At 29.4% G+C, this 7,136-nt stretch overlaps 1 long non-coding RNA gene across 5 annotated transcripts in view; it reads left to right on the top strand.

Moving 5' to 3' along the window:
- Positions 1 to 6,740, top strand: part of LOC110277694 (uncharacterized) — a 28,652-nt gene extending 21,912 nt beyond the window's left edge. Inside the window, exons 2-5 of one of the 5 annotated variants that reach the window (XR_008005818.1) lie at positions 1,071 to 1,139; positions 3,576 to 3,846; positions 6,066 to 6,164; positions 6,289 to 6,740. This is a non-coding gene — a long non-coding RNA (uncharacterized LOC110277694). Of the gene's footprint in view, positions 1 to 1,070; positions 1,140 to 2,993; positions 3,847 to 6,065; positions 6,165 to 6,288 lie in introns of those variants that run through there. The other 4 variants (XR_008005817.1, XR_008005816.1, XR_008005815.1 and 1 more) reach the window with 4 other exon arrangements.
- The last annotated feature ends 396 nt before the right edge of the window (positions 6,741 to 7,136 follow it).

Raw genomic sequence — 7,136 nt, 5'->3', positions numbered from 1 at the left:
CAGGTTATGACGTGTTTTGGGCGTTCAACTCCGGATCATGACGTTTTTCTGGCGTTTAACTCCAGACAGCAGCATGAACTTGGCGTTCAACACCAAGTTACGTCGTCTATCTTCGCGCAAAGTATGGACTATTATATATTGCTGGAAAGCCCTGGATGTCTACTTTCCAACGCCGTTGAGAGCGCGCCAATTGGACTCCTGTAGCTCCAGAAAATCCATTTCGAGTGCAGGGAGGTCAGGATCCAACAGCATCAGCAGTCCTTTTTCAGCCTAACTCAGATTTTTGCTCAGCTCCCTCAATTTCAGCCAGAAAATACCTGAAATCACAGAAAAATACACAAGCTCATAGTAAAGTCCAGAAATATGATTTTTGCCTAAAAACTAATAATATTCTCCTAAAAACTAATTAAAACCTGCTAAAATCTACATGAAATTACCCCCAAAAAGCATATAAAATATCCGCTCATCACAAGTCTATAGAGAGAGATACATGCAGTACCAGTCTTATAATAGTGATAATTGCTATGGTGACCAAAAGTTAATGTATTTAGAGGGTGCAATTGTATTCACTGGTTTATTGTTTTTTTTTCTGGTTTTCTGATTTTATGGTATTTTATCTTCTTGATTATTTACTTTCTAAATACATATTTTGTTTACCTCTTATGAAATAAAATTAGTAAGAAACTTATGGTTATTTGTTTCTCTCTTTTATTTATTTCTTTTTCCTTGTCTGAATCTTTTTTTCCCTTCTATTTTCTTGGGTGTTGAACTAAATAATTAATAAGTGTTGTTGTTTTGTCTTTTTTTTTCACCATTTGTTTCACATTGGAGCTATTTATCTCTTATATTTCTAACTGTTAAATTATGTCTTTTTATGCATTCAATTTTGAAAAACTATTCTGTTAAAACAGTGGAAAGTTCTTTAAAAATCTGTATGGTGTAATTTCAACCGCTGGGTTCCTTTATTTTATTCTGTTGTTTCTCTGATCTTTTGGTTTTTATCTTCTTGGGTACTTATTTTATCAATGCATATTTTGTTTCCCTCTATTCTGACGTGTTACGAGTGATAGGCGTGATGGATGACGGTTTGCTTTTGATGGTCCGCACTGGTTTTGTAGTGGCGGCGGTGCCACTGCTAGGTATAACTCTTAATTCATATTACTTTTATTTTTTGTTATTTTTCATTTTATTTTTCACCTCTATGCCTTATTATTTATATATAGGCGTGCATCATGATTTTTATTTGGAACCTGTTTAAAATACTCTCTCACCTTTTAGGAGGTCTTAGTATTTCTCTTTTTTTTTTTAAATAGGCCAATAAGATTATAATAGATTAAGTCTTTTAAGCTATTGTAGAGCTAATGAAAATTAAATGTGATTATTATGCTAAAATTATGTCATTTAAATATTTTCTTTGGTTTAGAGAATGTATCCATTCTTGCTGTGAAGAAAACAAAAGAAGTTTACTGAATGAGAAAAATAGTAGACTTATATTAAGAATTGTTGGATATTAAGATTGTTTTTCTAATTTCCTTTTGTTGTCACGCAAAGGTACGAGATTGAAACCATTCTTTAGATCTCATCATATGTTGTTACTAGGATTTAGAATGTTGATTTATATAATTGGTTGATAGATATTTAGCATTGCATAAGGGATCAATTCATGTTACTACTTTGTATTGTAATTATGTCAATGTACTACTCATTTGATCAGAAAATGTCCATTGATTTGGGAAAAAAGAGATTTCTGAATTTTTTCTCATCTCATTAAACACCATAAAACGGAATATGGTATTCTTACTGAGTGTGCTAATATAAGTTATGTTACGTATTTTTCACATGCCATTACCAAATAGGCAAAAGATAAAATTTATGGGGAGAAGGTAAGGTACATTATTTAGTTGTTCAAATAAATAAATTCTGTTCTGTGTTGATCACATGCCATTTAGTTGTTTGAATTGGGTAGTACTTATTTAGTCACATGACATGCTTTCAAATTAAAGGCAATTCCTAACCAAATACATACCATGAATGCCTTTAAGCTAAGGGATGTTATTGCAATTGAGTTAAAGAACTGAAATTTTATTTTGTTCGTTTTGATTTTTCATTCGTCTTTTGGAGGTTATTTGTGGAGCTGAAAATACTAAAATATCTTCAATTACATGACGAGCTTCCAAATTTTTTAATTTTATATTCTTTCCATTCCAAGATCTCAGATTTTTTTTGTTCTTTGTTCTCCAGATATTTTTTTGTTCTTTGTTCTCAGTCTTGGTGTATTATTTGGAGCTTTTATTTTTTTTTCGTCTTCTTCATTTCTTTATTTAATTATACCTGATTCTATGTGAATGATTTTTTTATACTAAGCATCTTCACTGTATTGTTATCTGTCTCGAGAGCTTTTCATTTCATTTTCTCCTTATACTATGCATCTTGACTGTTATTTTTCATTGGTTGGCAAGTATTCTGTTGTGGACTTGTGGTAACTACTTCATCACTTGAAATTATTTGTATATATTTTTAGTAGGTAGAATGATTCAGTTAGAGACGAGTTAATAAATGCAGCGGCATATGGGGAGCAAATTGATAGGATTGCCAACTTATTGATTCTTTGGTTTGTGAATGTAGCTTTGGAGCTTAATTTGTTAAATATTTTTACATGAATCTCCCATTTTTTTCTTTCCTGCTTCTTCTCCAAGTAATGCAGTAAAAATGTTTGTGAAAGTGGATCTGTTAGGGTCAGTGAATTTCATTTAAAAATGCAGTGGTGGTGAAAAAAAATCTAAAGTTGTTTCACAACTATAGGACTTATTTTAATTTAAAAAATTACTAAGGTTTATAAACTAGGAAAGGATATGCTGTCTTTCAGAATTTTAAAATCACAAATTAGTCATTTTATACAAAATTCATGCATATAAAGGGGAGGACTAATATGCTGGCTTTTATTTGATATTTTCTATTTCTTTATGGTTATTTCTTTGTTATTTTTTGTGGGCCTTACTCTCTTTTGTTTAGTTCTTCCTCTCTTGATTGAATCTTTTATTTTTTTTAGTTTTTTATTTCTATTGGGGTAAATAATCGGTTTGTTATTTCTACATGATGTCCATGTTGATTTTATAGGTATCAAACATTTTTTTTTATTTTTGTTCTGAAAGTTTGGACAGAAAAGATTTGAGAGTGAAATTTTGCTTTGTGCCTTTCTTATTTTTTTCATATTAAAATTATTTGTTTTTAGTAACCAGATTTTATTTGTATAAAATTAGTAAGGATTTGAGGTCCATATTGATTTGACAAGTATCATGAACATTTGATTTCATTTTTCTTTCTTTGAAATTTTGCACACACGAATTGAGAGTCAATTTTAATTTTTTGAGTTTTTTTTTTTAATTCTGATTAACGCTACATGTCGTAGGTTAGTAGCCATATTTGATTAGTATAATAAGCGCTGCTGTTGTGAATGTGGTAACTGACATACGCTTATATACATAATTGTACACCACTTGAGTTTTACTTGGATAGTTGGATGCTATTTATATACTTTTTGTTCCTGACTCACCTGTTCTTTAATTGTGGTGCAGCTCTTGGCTTGGGAGAAAAGGCTTTTTGGGCAAGTAAGTTATACTACTACTTGCTTATTTTTATATAAAATTTAAGGCGTTAAATATTTATATTTGGGTGTCTCGTGCAGTCGTGCTATTTGGTGATGTTTGTGTATTGTCAGGTTTGCTGGGACTAAGAAAAGAATGAGTGTCTTCAAAGGCAATGGGAAAGATGGAAAGTGAAAAGGTGTCAAAAGACCCTAATAAACCAAAGAAGCAACTGAGTGGTTTCTTCGTTTAGTCCAAAAGGGTAAATCATTCTTCAGTCTTTACTTTTTTTTTTCACTATAGCATGCTAATTCTGAATGCATCTTGCTGGTTGTCTTGTGCTTTATTGTGCATGATGCATCTAGCTTTGATTCTTTTAATTAAAAAAATTACCAAGGTTTAAAAACTAAGAAAGGATAAGCTGTTTTTCAGAATTTTAAAATCACAAATTAGTCATTTTGTACAGAATTCATGCATACACAAGGGAGGACTAATATCTCAGCCTTTATTTGATATCTTATGTATCTTTAAGGTTATTTCTGTGTTATTTTTTGTGGACCTTATTCTGTTTTGTTTACTTTTTCATTTCTTTATTGAATGATCTATTTTTTTGTTTTCTCTTTCTGCGGGGTAAATATTTGAAATTGTTATTAATGAGTTCCATGTTGATTTTATAAGTATCATAAATACTTTTCTTTTTCTGATTTTTTCAGTGAAAGGAATTCATACTTAGATTTATATTTTTGCCTTTTTATTTTTTTTCTTCTAACTAAAATTTTATTTTTTAACTTAGTAACCGAATTTCATTTATATAATTAACACTGTTGTTGTGAATTTTATAATATGTTGGCTTTTATTTGATATCTTCTCTCTCTATAGGGTTATTTCTTTGTTTTTTTTTTTTGTGTTGGTCTTACTCTCTCTTGTTTATTTTTTTTATTTCTTGATTGAATGATCCGTTTTCTTATTTTCTGTTTCTGTGGGATTAAATGCTCGGGATTGTTAATATATGAGCTCCAGGTTGGTTTTATAAGTATCATGAACATTTTTTTATTTTTTTTATTGAAAAGAATTTATAGTTAGATTTAGATTTTTGCCTTTTTATTTTTTTTCTTCTAATAAGGATTGTTATTTGTATGAAGTCCATATTGATTTTACAATTATCATCAACATTTTGGCCATTTTTCTTCTTTTGAAATTTTGTACACAAAGGAATTGAGAGTCAAATATAGTTTTCTTTCCTTTATTTTTTTAATTCTAATTAATGCTGATTATGTTTTTTTGTGTGTTTTTTAATGTTTATTTTTAGAGAACTTTTGAAATATTTTTACAAGTGATACATTTTTATACATTTAATTGCAAAAAGTTTCTGTGTTAAAAAAGTAGAATATTCTATATTTCGTTGCCGTATTTTTTAAAATCAAATTAGTAAGAAGGTTATTCTTATATGTTACTCTCTTTTGTTTATTTCTTTAATTCTTGATTGAATCTTTCATGTTTTTGTTTTCTATTTCTGTGGGAGTAAATAATAAGGGTTGTTATTTCTATATGATGCCCATGTTTTTATAGGTATCATAAACATTTTTTCAATACAACTACTTGCTTATTTTTATATAAGTTATTTTTGTGTGTTCTTTTAAGTGGGTTTATAATCTTTACTTTTTCTAATATATGAAAGCTCATACATGAGCAAAAAATAAGTTAATAAATTTATTTTTGGTTTTTTAAATTCTTGATTAGTTATTTTATAAATACATATTTTGTTTTTCTCATTATTAGAATAAAATTAGTAAGTAGTTTATCCTTATTTGTTACTCTCTTTTGTTTATCTCTTAATTCCTTGATTGTATATTTTATTATTTTTCTTTTAGCATAATTTTCTAAGTTTATTGATGTCCTATCTCTTAAAAATTTAGTTAAATAAATAATTAGCTTGTGTGTATCTTCGTTGGAATATGATATATTTTTTTATTAGAAATCTAATTATATAGAAAGCCTACTAAAATTATGATATTTAAACAAAAAGGTGTGCTCATTACTAAGCCTGCCATCCCCTAGATTTATGCATAGCAAAAAGGTGTGCTCATTACCTAAGCCTGCCATCCCCTAGATTTATGCATAGGCTTTTTTGTTTTGATTCTTGCTTTTATCCTTATACTGACATCGTGTTGTTTTTGTTCTATTCCTCTTCTCTCTCTCTATCTATGCATTAGATTAGGGTTTAGAGGGAACCGTGTTGATTTACGTGTTATTTTTCACATCTCTTTGCTGTATTTTTCTCCTAATATTAGGTTAAGGTATAGGATTCCAAGTCTGTCCTCATTCTTCGATCTGAGCAATTGCTCTATTTATATTTGCTGTATTTCTCTCCTAATATTAGGTTAGGGTATAGGATTTATAGCAGTTTCGCTATTTTGTTCCACTTTGCCCCCTTTTTTTTGAGCCCGTTTAAATTCAAACTATTCTTATGTGCTATAATAGTGTGCTCTCAACAGAAAGTCTATTCATGCTGTGAGAGACAAGTTAAATGAATTAGATCATTCTAAAAGTTCATGTGATGAAGTTGATGAAAGTTAGGAGGTGAGTAATGTTAAATTATTTTTCTGAAAGGGTATTAACTTTTATTTTTGGATTTGTTTGACTATGGCTATTTGTAATTATCTCTATAATTTGGTTTCAATTTTCATACATTTTTTTAAATTAGGAGTATGTGATTGGTCTTAAACAATGCTCTGTTGAGAAAAGAGGAGCATCTTTCCTTGGAAGAGGTTGATAAGATCCTTGATGCTGAAATTTGATGAGTCTCATGGCTCTGGAGATGAGTCTGCGTGTTAAATGAGATGACTGCCCATGCCAGTTAACTAGAGCTATTGATTAGGACTAACAGGGCATTAGATATTTTGGTTGTGTCCATGTAAGCATTTCATATTTTGGGTTGTGATGTAGGAGATGTGTGGATTAAAATGTTTTTATCTTCTGTATGGAATGCTTTGTGCATTTGTATTGGGCTTATTTCAAATGTAATTAATAAAGTGCTAGGATGTGAAGTGTGGACACAATATCATTAACCGCGAGGCAAATTAATTGTGCAGTCCTTTATGTTTGTAGTTCAATAATTTCTTTGAAATTCAATAAAGTGAAGTAGCTCCTTTATGATGTTAAAATTTCATTCCATATTTTAGACTATTGCTTCACCTATTTGCTTTTGGCAAGTGAATGTTTTATAGGATTTAGATGAATGTATGTGCATGCTTGAATTCTTATGCAATTTCTCTATAAAACAATTTGTAACTGATTCTTTGTTTACTGTTTTTTAGATGGATTTCTTAGATACGTGTTGGCCAAATTAGTTAATTTAGCCTAAGTGATAAAATAGTATATTTTTTGTTTTAACTTTTTATCGACACTTTCCTTTAACTTTACCAGAGCCCTATGAAAATGTTTGATCTATGAAATGTTTATTCTGCTCGAGTTTAGAGATTTTGGCTTTATTTTTCATATATTTTACTTTTGCTCTCAGTTCAAGATTGAATTCCTAATCTAAATATATAC

Source organism: Arachis duranensis, chromosome 2 (assembly GCF_000817695.3).
Source record: "Arachis duranensis cultivar V14167 chromosome 2, aradu.V14167.gnm2.J7QH, whole genome shotgun sequence".
Classification (NCBI taxonomy): Eukaryota; Viridiplantae; Streptophyta; class Magnoliopsida; order Fabales; family Fabaceae; genus Arachis; species Arachis duranensis.
Note: the sequence above shows the minus strand (reverse complement) of the source record. Positions and strands in the feature narration are given on the sequence as shown.